This window comes from Typopeltis vanoorti, chromosome 19, assembly GCF_054136105.1.
Source record: "Typopeltis vanoorti isolate ZY-2024b chromosome 19, IOZ_Tvanoo_1.0, whole genome shotgun sequence".
Taxonomy (NCBI): domain Eukaryota; kingdom Metazoa; phylum Arthropoda; class Arachnida; order Uropygi; family Thelyphonidae; genus Typopeltis; species Typopeltis vanoorti.
Genome location: NC_143567.1, coordinates 61,226,712 through 61,243,908, shown reverse-complemented (window position 1 = coordinate 61,243,908; position 17,197 = coordinate 61,226,712). Strand labels below are relative to the sequence as shown.

Here is a 17,197-nt window from a genome sequence, read left to right as displayed (position 1 = left end):
ATATATTATACATTATTAAGTGCAAAAGTAACTTAGCTTCTGTCACCGTTTGAAATAGCACAGTAGAAATAGACAAATGCTCTTCTAAGGTAATATAATGTAATCTCATTTACGTGCATTTCTCATTTTATTATATTAATAAGAAATAAGATATTTAAAGGTGTTTTAATATTATTAGAATTTTTAAAAAATAATTTAAATAATTAATAATTATTTTATTTAATTATAACTAAATATAACTTAAACTAACATTTTAGTAGAAATAAAATAAATTTTGATGATAAATTGTAAATTAGATTAACATTATGTTCTTGTCAAACTATCAAACAAAACTTTTGAGCGAAACAATAATGTAGTAATTCATGGAAAAACAGTATTGAAATACTTGTAAAATATGACGGAAAAAAGGGTTTGATGTTTATTAAGTATTACTGCGCAAGTGAAGATAATCGAATATTTTCACTGAGAAACGAATGGATTTTAGAATGGATAATAGCCGAATAGATTTCATATATTGGCGGATGCTTTGTTTGCCTTCTCGTAGATAAAAATACGGATATTTATCTGACTTCACTAAACATATGGATATCTCAACTTCTTTATAAACATTTCACATCCATTTTCAAATCATCAGTTTTCCAATAATTTTACTTCTATTTCGATATAATTGAAACAAAATCAAAACATACCCAACATATAAATATTTAAATAAAAAACAGGGAGAAACCTATTGATTAACGTAAATTTTCATCTGAATGTCAAAGAGATTGCCAAACTATTGTGCATTAGAACCGTGAGAATATTCATCAGGCAGCACTGCTGTAAAGACCAAACAGGGAACTTTTTTGCAAGCCAACTTTAGACCTCATTAAGCAGGATGGTGGTCTCTCACGGATGAGGAACCTTATGTAACACCTAAAGACGTTCAAGGTATATGTTCAAGGTCTGGATTCGAACCAGAACCTCTTTAAGGGGAGCCGAAACACCAATTCACTCGGATAAACACACCTTACCTTACATGTTAATTAAATGTAAAGGTGACTCCACTTCAGTCACTATTTTAACAGATATGAGGGTTACATAAAAATATTTATGAAGTTCGTGTATACAAAAAAAAAGCCAAATTTATTATTATTATTATTATTATTATTATTATTATTATTATTATTATTATTATTATTATTATTATTATTATTACATTTAATTAACAAAACAGTCAAAGAGTAACAAGAAATATAAAACAGCATAATGAAATCTTTGACTAACAAATAAGTCCATTGAATCTTATCCAAAGTCCTGGGAATCGAAAACATACCGTCGTATAAATGGGAGATGTCCCTAAATGTGCAGTTTTCTGGTGTTATGTCTGGGTGGCTCAACTTTTCCAGATGTCTCTGATAAATGTTCTTAGTATTGCTCATAGCACTCCTATGACAATTGGAACTGTTGTTGTTGTTGCTTTCTTGTTCCAAAATCGTTGAATTTCAATCCCAGATCTCTATACTTGGTCAGTTTTTCATGCACGTTTTCTTATACTCTACTATCCCCTGGTATTGTTACATCAATAAACCACACATCTTGTTGTTTGACTACAGTGATGTCTGGCATATTATGTTTAAGACTGTCTGTCGGTCTGAATTTTAAAGTCCCATAATGTCTTGGCATTTTCTTTTTCAATTACTTTTTTAACTGTGTGTGTTCCCAAGGGATTTTGCAAGTTTGGAAACCATATTTCCCGCACAAGCGTCAGTGTTCAGTTTTGTTACTCGATAGTCTGTATGGGCAATCTTGCTGCAAGAACTAATTAGATGGTCCACTCTCTTCTTTCTCCCTGCACGGTCGGCATTTGCTATCGTTACAGATCTTTTCAATCTTCGCCTTGATTGCATTCGTCTGTGGTGCTTGAGCAGCAAGTATCAGATCTTCTGCCTCTTTCTTGATGTTACTCGACTGAAGCCATTGCCATTGTCATAAGCGGCTGTCAACTTTCCTTTCAATATATTTCGAATATTAAATCTAGTACCTTCACTACTTTTCTTTGTAATCTTCAATTAGTATCTTTTCTGAGCTTTCCTTGATGTTATCAAGGAAAGCACAGAAAAGATATGTAAACGGAATACATATAGGTATCTATATGTATTCCGTTTTTTACATCACCATACTGGCGTAAAGAAAGAATATTTAGAATCTTCTGAGTCACAAAAGACTGGCTCTGGAGAAGCGTTATATTAATTACCTTAAAAAAATTAAAACTGCAGTAAAAATTAAAAAATAGCACATAAGCATATTTCTACTGCATTGCTGCAATCTGTTTGACTTCCCAGTGAAGTCCGGGATTTTAATCAACAACAGAGAAAAGACATACATGGTGGAATTCTTATGGAACCTCTTTGAAAGTCCATTAATGTCTTCTTGTGTTTTCTGAAAGGTTAACTACAATCAGTACGATGTCATCTGCATCCTGAAGCCGGCCATGTATGGAAAGTGTATAGAAATCATTCTTACAAATATTAAATAGCGTAGGAACAAGGTGGCTCATTGCAACAAGCCATAGCATTTTTTTATTGGCGCACTGAGTTGCATATCTGTTGTTGTGCATTGGTTTCTTCTCTAACAGATAGGTATTGAACTAATTAATTAATTTGCTATCGAATCCTATGATTATCACTTTTCTAATTAGAATATCGTAACGTACTGTGCTAAAAGACTTAGTTAAGCGCTTAAAGACGAATATTCCATACTTGTTCTTCTCAATCATCGTCATCATATGTTACGCTTTCGGGCAGGACTACACATTTTACCGCGAAAGCTTCCGTAACCAATAATTCCGGGGAATAGGTTGGTTGCTACTTATTCCCGTTCTTCTCAATAGAGTTATTTTATTTGTAAATTCCTCAAACAAATCAGTTTTAATTTTCCCTTTCTGAGCGTATTGTTATTTGATTCTTTAGAAGGTAGTCTTAAGGCCTATTATTTGCGATTCTTTCCTTTATTTTTTCCAATGTAGGGTGGCTAGAGATTGGATGGTGGTTATTCGCATCCTTCTTCGACGCTTATAAATTGGAGTAATGACAGCTGCTTTTTCAATTGAAGAGAAATATTTTCTGTTTCGAATATTGCAATGATTAGATTGTGAAAAACGTTTTTAGAAGGCTAAAGTTATTCTTTATGTCAGCGGACCTGAGTCCATCAAATCTCAAATTCGTTTTTTTTAAAAAAAAAAATATTTGAGTAGTTTCGAATGCTGTTCCTTCCATTGCAAAGGAAAACCATGCAGTTTTTCGCTGTGAAAAAGACATCTTTTAAACTCAACTGGGCTTTAGCATTTCATAATTAGCTTGGTTGTTAGCCAACTTCATTACAATTGGCAAAAGATAATTTCATGCTTTTAATTTCCTGAGTTGTTTTTTTTTTTTCTGTAGACCGCTTCGTTATCATCAGTTTATGTTTTATTTACTAACAGTCGCTTATCTGCGTCTCGTTTTGTTTATTTTTTTCTTATGAAAAGAAGCCATATGCTGTGATAGAGCAATAACAGCCCTTATTATGTTTTTTCATCTCTTGTAGGAAATGTTGGAATCAGACCTCTGTTGATTCATTATTACATAAATGCTATTTCAGACTTTATTTTCAATGTTATTGAGAATAAAATGCAGTGATACTGTACTCAGTTTTAGCAAAGATTTTTCAAAGCATTTAGAAAGATACTGAAAACAAAATCGAAAAAAATCAGTCCCGAAACTTTACTATTATTATTAAAATAATAACTGACTTCTGTTAGTAAGAGAATGGCATTTATTATTTTTATCAATGTGAGGTTGATTTTTCCATAAAAACCATTTAATGATAATAATAAGATTAACCATATTAAAGAAGAAGAGGAGAGACTGATTTAATAGAGATGAGAACGATTCTCTGTAAATGATTTTTTTTCTTTGGAGATTTGCGACACTTTGAAAAAAAATCACAAACGAATCGAGTAGCTTAGAAATATCGAAAAAATTAAGAAAAAGTTAGGTATGTCATGAATTTATAAAATACAGTATATGTAGATGCTATTCTATTTTATCATTTACTATAAAGTATACACAAATCTATTATAAAAATTTAAAATTTATCAAAACTTACGCACACAAATACTTACAGACCGTACATGGCCATTTGCAGTCGAGAGAAACGTAAAGATGCAGTTAAACTATAACTGCATAAAATTAATTGTTATTAATTAGTTTAATTTATTAATTAGCATACATACATACATACATCTTCAAGGCCCACCTTTCCTAATTGGGTTGTGGGAGCAACAGCTGCAAGAGGAACTTCCAATACCAAGCTCGGGTGTTCTGGTGGGATTCCCCAACGTGTCCACCCAAGGTTTTGGATATAATCTATCCAGCGAGTCCTTAGCCTTCCACGTGGCCTCCCACCCTCTGGCTTGGCAAAGAGGGCCTGCTGAGGGAGCTTCTCTTGTGGCATTCTGTGAAAAAGCTAATGCTCTCCGTCTAGAAGTTGCTTCTTCGCTACTTAATGCCAAGCTTCCGCCTTCGAACATATCTCCTTCTCAAAAGAAAGCTATACGTTCCTTAAGAAACAACAGTCACCTCATCCTTACCAAAGCTGACAAGGGAAAAGCGACAGTAATTATGGACTCTTCAAACTATAGAAGAAAACTTTCCCTTTTACTTCGAGATCACTCAACATACCAAGAACTCAATCAAGATCCAACCAACAGACAACTGAAGAAATTAAATTCCCTTCTAGATGAGGTCATAAGTTTAGATGTAGACACTATTGAAAGACAAAAAAACTAATTTTGCAAGGCCTCCCAGGTTTTATGGTCTACCAAAAATACATAAGACAGATATTCCTCTTCGCCCTATAGTGGATTGTATTGATTCTCCTACCTATCTCATAGCCAAATATCTATCTAAATTATTGAAGTCACACATTGGCAACTCACGCTGTTTTTTGAAAAACTCTTCTGATTTCTTAAATAAATTAAAAAACTTCTCTTTACAACCTACAGATCTTATGGTTGCCTTTGATATAGAATCTTTATATACGAATGTATCTCTCAAAGGAATTACTAGCTGACATTTTCCTACAAGATATTATAAAACTATTTGATTTCGTAATGCACTGTGGATATTTCTTATGTCAAAATAAATTTTACAACCAAGTGGAAGGAATAGCCATGGGAAGTCCACTCTCTTCTGCTTTTGCAAACTTTTATTTAGAAACATCTAGAAGTCCTGTTCTCATCTATATTCCCTCAACCATCCTTTTGGGTTAGATATATAGACGACATCTTTGCTATATGACCTCACGACAGAGACTCCTTAACTTCCTTTTTAAGCAGTATCAGTTCCTTACATCCTCGTATAAAGTTTACCATGGAAATTGAAAAAGACAACACGTTATCCTTTTTAGACATCCTTCTCATCCGTTCACTTTCTGGTATTCTTACAACAACAACAACAACAGTTTATAGAAGAAAACCAACTTTCACAGGTTGTTATATTTCAAAGAATCTGCTCATCACCCTTGTCAAAAAACAGGAGTCAAAAAATGTTTAATCCGACGAGCAAAAACTAACTTTTCAACTTCTCATTTATTACAGAAGGAACTTTCAACTATCAAACATCACATGAAACTAAATGGCTTCTCCGAAAAGAGTACACAACATCTTTTCGATTCTTACAAACCAACACAGAACAACCAAGATTCAATACGTCGAGTTCCAATTCCTTACATTTCCGGGATTTCAGAACCAATTTCGAGAATTCTAAAGAAATATGATCTAACAGCCACTTACACACCTATTAACAAATTATTCACCCATTTTCTTTCATCTAAAGATAAACACTCAACCTTGTCTCTACTTAGTGTGTATCAAGTTCCTTGTAATTGTAATCTTTCTTACTTTGGACAAACTGGATGTTCCGTAGAAAAAAGAATTCAAGAGCATCAGTCATCAATTCAACACAACAAACCTGAGAAATCTGGATTAGCTCAGCATGGATTAGAAACAATCCACAACATCCTTTTGTCCAAGACTCTCCTTCTACACAGATGTCGCTACAAATTTGAACGTTTATTTAAAGAAAGTGTGGAGGCCTTACTTCAACGTCCTAACTTGAATCGTAATGACTGTAACAAAAATTTGGGAAAGTTTAATCAGGATAACACATTAATTTTTTTTAATCAGTATAATGTTATTTAAGATCATTTATATGAATTTCTGAATTAATATCTTTAATTATGTTTTTTAAAAAATATTTACTCTTCTAATACTTAGCGATATGACATCACGCGGCGCGTTCTATGTATGAATGATCAATTGTTCGTATTCCACTTTTTTTTTTTTTTTAAACTATTCCTATGTAGCCACTGAAGATGGTCTGTAATATTCAGACCGAAATATTTGGCAAATTAAACATTATTCTTGTGCTAACATGTATATATTTCTAATAGGTAAGGCTGCCAGTCAACAGTAAGCTATTAGTAGTTAACTTTTTGAGGAGTCAAAAGTTATACGATATTCGAACAACGCGGGGAGGTCGGAGCCCCTAACCCCCGCGTAGGTCAGGCGTTAACTGTAATTATTTATTTTTTATATATGTCCTATAATGTATTTGACGCAACATCAGTATAGGGATTGATGCGCTTAATGGTTTAGTATCAATTATAGATGCAATGATTCCTTATTATTACAATTAGACGTAAAAAATGGTAATAAAATAAAATAAGCTTGATGTAATGGCTGTTTGAACGTAATTCGGGAAAAAATAAACATTAAAGTTTCTACCTATTCCATTTTTTTCTGCCGAAATCTCCTGAAATGTTGTTTTATTTTGAAGTCTGTTGGGATTCAGGAAAAAACCGTTAGTTCCAAATATTCAACTAATTATCCATACCGAAGACAACAGTATAAAAATATTATTGAAATTATTCTTTGCTTAATCAAATGATGTGCTTTCCCCATGTTTGTGTGGTTTTCGTCCCCACCAAAAATAAAAAATAAATAAATAAATAATAATAATAATAATAATGAAACAGGCAAGCTTGCCAGAAAAACTCATGCGACTGGTCTTATAACCTTAATTGCATTAGTCGAAGTATCAAAATGGCGACTATCACAAGCCATGCATCTTTCCCTGTAATTGATCTTAAGTGTTTGTACGTCATATAGTGTGAAAAGAAATCCTTAGTAATGCTCCGTTTCAATCTCATAAAGCTTCAAATTGTTTTCAAAACATTTCTGGACTGTTTTCTCAACTCAGGGACAACTTCCTCAAGCAGCATGTGACAGAAGGGATTCGAGGTCAAAGAGTGTTAGATTTGATTGTCAAAGATCGTTTCAGTTAAAGACGTAACTATTCTGCCTCCCGTTCGTGACAGTGATCATGCGGTACTCACTTGGAAAGTGACTAAGTTGATGAATTTTCCACTCAGAAAAGGTTACATGCTGAACTACAAAGCAGAAAATTATAATCAACTGAAGACTTATTGAGTTCAATGGAATGGGATCGATTGCTGGATGGGAAGAATATTGACAGTGCATGGGAAGCATTTAAACAATACTTATATGATGCGATATCAAAATATGTCCCCGAGAGTTTGAAGAATAAATAGAGTAGAGTCAAATTGTGTAATCTTATTAAGCAAGAGATTCGTAAGAAAATGAAGATGTGGAAGGAATACCGTTTGCATAATGATGATGTCCATTATGAAATTTATAAGCAGCAGGCTGGAAGAGTCACAACTGTTGTACAGAAAGCAAAGTCTGAGTATGAAAAGAAACTGGCTCTGCATGCTAAAGACAACCCACAAGAATTCCATTGCTATGCTGCAAGTTAAAGGAAGAATGAATACAAAAGATTTTGCAAAAATTGGTTAGCGTCCCATTCAGAAATGGGGTGACTGTGAATCTTTACTTTGCAATGAGCAACATGGGTTTACTAAGGGAAGGTCATGTTGTAGCAACCTGTTCACATTGCATAACAATGTTGCCATTGAACTAGACGAGGGCGAATGGATACACCGTGATACTTTTGGATTTTGCTAAGGCTTTTGACAGAATACAACATGGCAGACTGCTGCATAAATTGGAGAAAATGGGTTTGGGTTATACAATATTAGCATGGATAAGAGGATGGCTGACTAACAGATATCAAAGAGTGGTATACGGGGGATCTGAGTCTGCAAGGTTCAGCGCTACCATCTCTTTACATGGCGTATGGAGTGCAGATAGTTATAAGGACTTAAAACAGCTTGGGCTTATGCAGAAGGATATAAAAGTTCTTTCCTTGAGGGCCCTACAGGGCACACTGGTGGCATGGCGTTGCCACCAGAGAATGACTACAATGATAACTAGAACAGACATAGGGTAAAACACTTGTAAAGGCTTAGGCCTATATCAAATCTGGATGAGATGTCTGGACGTGATGTAAGGGTAGCACTGCCCATAACCAGTACAAAGATTAATAAAAAAAAAATAATAATAATAACAAGTGGTGTACCACAAGGATCAGTGCTTGGTCAACTGTTATTCAGTCTGTACATTAATGACATTAGGAAGGATTTGACAAGCGACATATAGTTATTTGCGGATGATGCAAAGATAGGTAGGGTAATCAGGAATGTTGCTGATATGCAGTCTTTGCAGAATGATTTGAATAGGCTGAAATTGTGGGCATGGGAAAATGGGTATCAGTTCAATGTCAGTAAATGTAAAGGCATTCACTTCGGCGTGATTAGATATCCAATGTCGTATTATATTGGTGGGATTATGCTAGAAGAAACTGATGAAGCTAAGGATCTTGGAGTGTTAATAGATAGGAAGCTGAAGTTTAGGGGCCATGTGGCAAAGATTGTAAATACAACTCAAAGGGTAATTGCAATGTTGAAACGAACGTTCGCATGTAAAGATAAGGATGTTATTTTGCCTCTTTACAAGGCCTTGATAAGACCTCACTTTGACTATTGTGCGCAGGTCTGGTCTCCTGGTTTCTGATGTGATTCTGATATATTGGAGAGGCTGCAAAGGAGAATGTTAAAAATGATACCAGGATTGTGGAATACTGATTATGAAGACAGATTGAGAATTTGTAGACTGCAGACACTAACAAACAGGAGAAAGAGGGGTGATATGATTGAGACATAAACTTCTTAAAGAGTCATACAGGATTTCAATTGATGGAATTTTTCAATTTATGGAGGGTTGGGAAAGGACGAGAGGGCATCCTTGGAGACCGCCAAGAAGGGTATGAGGGCTAGATTTTTCTCTCAGAGGGTGGTGCGTGATTGGAATGGATTGCCTTTGGCTGTTGTGAGTGCAAGTAGTGTGAATGAATTCAAGAATAAGTATGATAGCTGGTGTGTATAGTATGTGGTCTCCCTCGATGAGTCTCTGACTCGCTGGAAGTCTCTCTTAATAATAATAATAATAATAATAATAATAATAATAATAATAATAATAATAATAATAATAATAATAATAATAATAATAATAATAATAATAATAATTTGGCAATAAGTTTCTACATGGTTGTGTTTCAGCGCTAGAAAAAATGCGCAATGAAACTACCCGAGAATTGGCGCACTAGAAATTACTTTCTCCACCACAACAATGATCCTGCTCATTCTACTTTTCCTGAGTAGCATGAGCAGGAAAGTAATTAATGTTAGGTATGAAAAAAAAATTAGAATAACTTTAGTAAACGAAAAATTTTTCTAAATAGCTTGACTTGTGAACACGTCAATCAGTTTGATCAACAGTCTACGCCATTAAAAGTTGTTCCATTTTGGCAAGTGCAAAACTCTTACATTTAGTTGGAACTTTATCATTGTTTTTAACTTGTTTAAGTTAAGGGATATTACATCCCATATCGTTTCTTAGCCGAATAAGAAACTCAAAGAGTTTCATGCCGAATATAATATAATATAATAGAAACTATATAAAGTTCGGCGATTCCAAGCGTAAGCAAATACCTGGATACTGCAGCAACTGACCCTTACCTACTTTAAGGGTCAGTTGCTGCAGTATCCAGGTATTTGCTTACGCTTGGAATCGCCGAACTTTATATAGTTTCTATTATATTATATTCGGCATGAAACTCAAAGAGTTTTATTCGGCTAAGAAACGATATGGGATGTAATATCCCTTAACTTAAACAAGCCTTTGGCTCTTCATATATCTAATAATTGTTTTTAACAACTGTAACAACATTAATGCGAGGTAAGTTTAGCCTGCAGCCTCTATCAGTGTTCGATACACCAACTTCACTAAAGGTAATTATTTAAATCTTAATATGGAATTTAATAAGAATTAGATTCTTATTAAACTTCTTTTCACTGAAGAAACAGGACCCTTTGTCATTATTTAAAAACAACAAAATTCGAACGCTAGTATGGGTGTGAATATAAAGGGTGGGCCAAAAGTGTCACGAAGGGGATTTCAATATTTAATAACTCCTTTAGTTTTTGTTTTAAATTTACAATACCATTGTAAAATAAAAATATAAATACAAATATATAAATAAATAAATAAATAAGAAAATTTAAAAAAATAATAATTTTAAAAAAAATTATTAACACTTCAGGCCCTTTCGTGACTTTTGACCCACTATGTATAATCCTTGCATCTGAAATTCATGATAACTTTTTTGTTTACATTAATATTGTAATAACGTTTATTAAAAAATAATGCACATATTATTTAATATATATATTTTCTAAGAAAAATTTATTATCTTGAAAATATGTTTTTTTAAATTAAGAATCAGGGGCGCGCCGGCCATATGTGCAATGTGTGCCACGCACAGAGGCGCCAGGATACAAAGGCGCCGAAGATTTGGTATGATATTTTAAATAAAGTGAATTTTGTCAGCAAAATACGGCAGTTTTCATCTATGAATCTCCAACTTACTTTAGATGCATTGGATGATCTAAATCAATTTTTAAATGATTATAGGTCTGATGAAACGTTCAAAGAAACTGTAGAAAGCTCAAAATTAATTGCAGCAAAATTTGACGCAGAATCTGTATTTCGTAGTAGTAGACCACTAAGGCGACGTAAAAAGGCAGCACAATTTGATTACGAACATGAAAATGAAAATATAGTAGATCCTGAAATTTCATTTAAAGTATTTTTTTTCCTCTGCATAATTGATCAAACATTACAATCTTGGCAGGAAAGATTTACTTTATTAAAAGAACACATGAATTCATTTCGGTTTTTGTATTTGTTAAGTACTTCACAAAAATAAAAGAATATTTATTATCTTGTTGTAAAAAGTTACGACAAAATTTAACAGACGAGAATCATTCAGACATTGACGCAGACGATTTATGCGAAAAAATTTTACATTGTCAACCATTTATTTCTCATTTTAAAGAACGATATATATCAGATAATTCAGTATATTTATTCAAACGACTTAATCACAGTTTATCCAAACTTTACAATTACTCTGCGGATTATTTTGTCATTACCGGTATCCGTAGCATCTGCAGAACGGTCCTTTTCTAAACTTAAAATTATTAAAAAACTAAGTGATTTTTTTCTTTCTGTTTAAATATTTATTTAACTATTTCTTTACCCAATAATGTTTAATATGTTCCTATTTTATATACTTGTAAGTTACTATTATCTATTCATCTTATTATTTATTTACTTTATTTTTTTTTCCAAATTATTTTTGTTGTTTTTGTATCCTTCTTGTGTGTTTATTGTTTTTCATACATTTTTTTTTTGTTGTAATTTCTGCTTTTTGTTCAATAAACTTATAATTAATATATTTCGTATTTCATTTTAACTCACTGATACGTTTTTATAAAGTGACTTTTTATTGGGGAGACGGGTATAGGGGCGCCAACTAAAGTTTTGCACATAGGCGCCAGACAATACTAGCGTCCCCCTGTTAAGAATATATCATTAAACCATTTACTTTCTAAAATAAAAAAATAAAAAAATTTGGCCACCACACGAAATTCCAATTTTCAGCTTGGCAATGAACGTGTTAAGAATATATCATTAAACCATTTACTTTCTAAAATAATATGAATACAAAAGGCAATTAAAAATAAACAGTCCCTAATTCCCGTGCGGTGGCCTGGGCAAGAATCGCGTTACTGTAACCCAAAATTTCGGAAGAAACCTAGGAGAGCGAAGTCCCATTCGAAATTTAGCTCCCACTGAGTGGAGGGAGCTCAGATTCCGGGGAGTTTGCCCTGAGAGAGAATTTTGAGTCTCTGGGGAGGGTGTTCTCCGGCGTGACCCATGAGGGACCTTGGCGGTGAATGCTTTTCCCTGGAATTCGAGCAGTTCTGCTCGGTGGTAGGGTGAGCCTGTCATTGAGTGGGCCAACGCTGAGTTGGACGATCTTTCGCACACTGTGTAGTGAGCTAGGGATCGTCTTAATTTTTAGAGTGCTTTACTTATATACCGCTGCAACCCATGCATGTCGTAAGAGGCAACTAAAATAAGGCGAGTTTCGCTCTCTTAGGTTTCTTTCGAAATTTTGTTCCCAGTGAGGGGGGAGGGCTTAGATTACGGGGGGGTTGCCCTGAGAGAGCATTTTGAGTTTCTGGGTAAGGTGCTCTCCAGCGTGGTCCGTGAGGGGCCTTGTCGGTGGATGCCTTTCCCTGGAATATGAGTGGCTCTGCTCAGTGGTAGGGTGAGCCTGTCGCTGAGTTGGACGATCTTTCGGCCACTATGGTCTAGGGATCTTTCTAATTTTTAAACAGGGCTTTACTTAAAAATCGCTTCACTGAAGCCCATGCATGTCGCAAGAGGCGACTAAAATGGGAAGCAGAGTTTCGCTCTCTTAGGTTTCTTCCAGAATTTTGCTCCCAGTGAGGGGGGAGGGCTTAGATTTCTGGGAGTTTGCCCTGAGAGAGCATTTTGAGTCTCTGGGGAGGTTGTTCTCCGGCGAGAACAACCTCCCCAGAGAAATATGAGTGGTTCTGCTCAGTGATGGGGGGGGGGGGGGGGCGTCACTGAGTGGAACCAACACTGAGTTGGACAATCTTTCGGCCACTCGTAAGGAGCGGTCCGGGGAAACGTCTTGCCATGATCAGAGCTCAATAACACCCTATCCTTACATTTTCATCTACAGATAACGGGGAATTTGAAAAGCATTCTTGCTTCGCCTATCTAGCCTTTAAAATAAAAAAAAAATCAGTCCCTAAACTTTAATGAGGTTTTCCATGTACGTGGTTGGCTTTCTCGTCATCTGAACAAAAACAAATTTAGACATAGGCTTTTTTTATGTGCTGTTCCCGCTCTGCAGATGAGGTTGATCTTTCCATCTTAATCTTGAACCCCACAGTCTCTTCTTCCTGTGATTTTGAATTTGAAATTAGTACTCGATCATCTGCATAAAATATTGTATTTAGCTGTATATTATTTGTTAGTTTAATTCCATCTCTGACAGTTGTTTTCCATTCTTTTAGGAATCTGTTCATATAAATGTTGAATAGAATTGAGGATAAGCCACAGCTTTGTCTTACTCCTTTACTTCGTTTTCGTAAGAGTCTGCATCTTATTTGACTCCCTATGTATTCATCCTATTTATCTAAGTCGTTAGGACGCACTAGACCTCCAAAATACACACGTGTCCAAGCAGCACTTCGCTGAATATCCAATTGAATCTCTTGATATTCACATTAGGTGAGCCAAGGTGCTCACTGGTTAATCCTGGACAGCATAATACACTTCCGACGAGAGTATAAAATCTGGGCTTATTCGATCTCGAATACAATCAACATAGCTGCAACAACAATGACAAAAAACGTGATATTTTATATATTATATATATTTTATATATTTTATATATTAGCTTCTGACGATATCAGTCAGCTTTCTGATCGATTGTTAGTGTGGAATCAAAAGGAAGCCTGCAAATTTTGAACGTGGAGAATACTTGCGGAAGTGGAGAATGATTAGTAATGAACAATAAAATGATTAGCGGTGCTGCGTCGTTGTTTGGAAAGGCTCTCACACATTTCCTTTGTGTGAGAGCCAATCCAAGAAGTCAATAAATAATAAGAACAGATAAGAAGAACGGTAAAAACAAAACACTGTTTTTTTTTTTTTGATAATATAATTTGTTACTAGAATGGTCCTTTATATTATGTATATTCTTCTCTGTTTCCTTAAAGTTAAATTTTCTTTAGAAAGTTATTTTTATTAAATAAAAATGATATTTTGTCCAGTCTGTCTTCAGCTACTTTCCATCTGGTAAAAATCTATTCGCCACGGGCCTTGTATATAGAATCATTTCGCATTGCTTCTCCAATAAAAAAGGAATTATGACAAATAGAAGGAGTAAAAACCATCCTTTATAATCCAATCTTGATGTAATATAGAAAATTATTATACTGAAACATTTGCATATACCAATGCTAAATACGAATATACTATTTAGCTCTTAATGCTAAATACGAATATAGCCCACGGTTGGATTCAAATCTCCAGCTTGTTGATTGAAGATTGGTTACGCTAACCACTCGATCAACCAGGTATACTGTACATACACTATAGTTTGAAATTATTCAGAATTGTTTCTAATCGTAATATTTTTTGTGTTTCCGCAAGAATGTCGTGATGTCTGCAATCATTTTTTTTTTTTTGTTATTCATTAAATGATCTAATATCGCCTACTCATTTTTTGAAACGCACCTATGAACAGTTACTCATATTTTTAATTTCACGGAGATGCATATTTAGAAGTGGCAAAAATCGAAAATTTTTGAGAAAAAAAAAAAGAAAAAATATGCCGTTACATATCCAGATATAATCAGTGTAATGTAACACTCCATTAGGCATCAATCTGTTAAATTGAGATTTTAATGGGTCCTGAAACATTTAGAAAATAATGTGTATCTTCATCCCGAGGACTGCCTTTAAACTTACATACATACGTATCAACGACTACACCTCCGAATCAAAAAATTTGAATAATTAAAGAAAATGTGTGAATGATTTGCGATTCTCATTTATTGCATAGAAAATAATTCTTATTATGCTAATTTATGTTTCCAAATATGAATTAGCGTAATCTAAATCTACTTTGTAGATTATATAATCATTTAAAACATAAAAATGTAATATAAATTATAATAAAACTGTTATTTGAAAACATTCACAAAATTAGAATAATTTTTAAAGTGGTTCAAAATAGTGGAATAATGCGAAAATAAATGCACAAAATTACAGTCAAAGGGAAACAACATGATAATTAGTTAGATATGTGAAGAGCCAAAGGCTTCAATTCGGCGACATATAACTTGTTTAAGTTAAGGGATATTACATCCCATATAGTTTCTTAGCCGAATAAGAAACTCAAAGAGTTTCATGCCGAATATAGTAGAAACTGTATAAAGTTCGGCGATTCCAAGCGTAAGCAAATACCTGGATACTGCAGCACTGATCCCAAAGGGTAGTGCAAGCTGGGGCAACTCGTGGTAGAAGTGGAGCAAGCTCCGATCACTATTCTTGATATTTGCCCATAATGTGAACTTAGCTCCTAGGAACTGTATTTTTGTTCACATTATGAGAGAAGGTCACTACCCAGACCGGTTTCGACCTTTATTGAGGTCTCATCAGTGAGTAGCCAGACCTAGTTAATATCAAGTTTGTAGCGAACAGAACTTGTACCCCTTCTACGAGTATTGCCGTAAGGTGCTCTAATAAATTATTAGCGTATTAGAGTTTCTTATTCGGCTAAGAAACTATATGGGATGTAATATCCCTTAACTTAAACAAGTTATATGTCGCCGAATTGAAGCCTTTGGCTCTTCACATATCTAATAATTTATTAGAGCACCTTACGGCAATACTCGTAGAAGGGGTACAAGTTCTGTTCGCTACAAACTTGATATTAACTATTAACTAGGTCTGGCTACTCACTGATGAGACCTCAATAAAGGTCGAAACCGGTCTGGGTAGTGACCTTCTCTCATAATGTGAACAAAAATACAGTTCCTAGGAGCTAAGTTCACATTATGGGCAAATATCAAGAATAGTGATCGGAGCTTGCTCCACTTCTACCACGAGTTGCCCCAACTTGCACTACCCTTTGGGATCAGTGCTGCAGTATCCAGGTATATCCAGGTACAGGGTGTTCGGGATAAATTTGACAGTTTCGTAAGGAAAAAGAAAATCTTCTTTGTATCTATTAAATTTAATGAATTGACAAAAAAACATTACAGGCAGAGTTAATTACAATACTATCAACAAGATTTACTCAAAATAACCACCATTAGCATCGATCACAGCTTCAATTCTGCTTCGGAACCTCGAACAAGCTGATGCTACAGTCTCCCTGGGAAGGGCCGCAAAAACTGTTTTAATTTTATCCATTAACTGGGCTTTTGTATTACTGGAAGTGCGATTGGTGTCTTTTTCAACTGCGCCCCATACAAAATAATCCATGGGGTTAAGGTCTGGGGAGTTTGGAGGCCAAACATTTGGACTGGTGAAGTCGTAGAAATTTTCAGACAACCATTTTTGACTTTTCCCAGAGGTGTGGCAAGGGGCCGAATCCTGCTGCCATACATACGGCCTACCATTGGCTACCCTTGTTATCCAGGGCTTGACTACAGTTAGCAACTCCACGAACAAAGCCCGAATTCCAATGCCAGGGTTCTTCAGCACCTATTCCTGCAGATTTGCGAGGAATTCTGCTGTACGAACGCAATCAGATCGTCTGCTAGGGATCTTTCTTCTTGCTACATCCTCGTAGTCACCATTGCAAGTCTCTAGTTCATGCCTGATTGTTTTTACTGTATTCAGGGAGCATTGGGCAGCAGTCGTAATATCCTTATTTTGATGGCGGGCACGAATCATCATGATACAAGTTATTCTCTTCCATGATTCAGGTGGGTTCCAGCTATCCATCCTTTCTGACATCTTGTATATGAATGAAGAAGGGTCCAAACTTTTAAATGAAGAGAAGTGTGTGTTAATACATGTAACTTATGGAAAAATATAATTAATTATAAATATGTCAAATTTATCCCGAACACCCTGTATATCCAGGTATTTGCTTACGCTTGGAATCGCCGAACTTTACACAGTTTCTACCATATTCGGCATGAAACTCTTTGAGTTTCTTATTCGGCTAAGAAACTATATGGGATGTAATATCCCTTAACTTAAACATGATAATTAGTACTTTGTTACATCCCC

At 34.8% G+C, this 17,197-nt stretch overlaps 1 protein-coding gene across 1 annotated transcript in view; it reads left to right on the top strand.

Moving 5' to 3' along the window:
- LOC150096167 (nuclear receptor subfamily 2 group E member 1-like) overlaps positions 1–17,197 on the top strand; it is a 131,559-nt gene that overhangs the window by 1,035 nt on the left and 113,327 nt on the right. The gene's annotated exons all lie outside the window — the stretch shown is intronic.